Below are 508 nucleotides of genomic sequence, written 5' to 3' on the forward strand. Positions count from 1 at the left end.
GGTAAGGTCCACAAGATAAGAGTTTCTAGCTCTTGGAGCTAATATCCTTAGCAGTCACCTCATGCAACATCACCCTATTCTGTAGATCCCAAATCTGGCCAACATAAAGTTTCATTTTTAGAGCCCAATAGGGTTTTTTGAGGTGTACTAGACTGATGTATATACATGTTGAGATCAATATGTATTAATATAAGATCATTCTTTCAATATTTAACACCATGGCTACTGACGAACTTCATCCTTCAGCTACAGCTGACAGATGAATGGTTGTTCATGTCTTCTGTTCATGGATATAATATTTTGGCCAAAAAAAGGAGAGAATAGAAAGCATTATTGAAGATACATACAGAATTTAAAGATATATTTCATAAGGAAAGAATTGCAGGATAATAATATGCTAATTTATCAATGTACCAATTTATTGAGCAAGCACAGATAATTGAAAACAAACACTGTGCTTTTTACAACTTTTAATTTGTGATGGTAAGGCAATCTCGAGGTAGAATTG

This window comes from Penaeus monodon, chromosome 19 (assembly GCF_015228065.2).
Source record: "Penaeus monodon isolate SGIC_2016 chromosome 19, NSTDA_Pmon_1, whole genome shotgun sequence".
NCBI lineage: Eukaryota > Metazoa > Arthropoda > Malacostraca > Decapoda > Penaeidae > Penaeus > Penaeus monodon.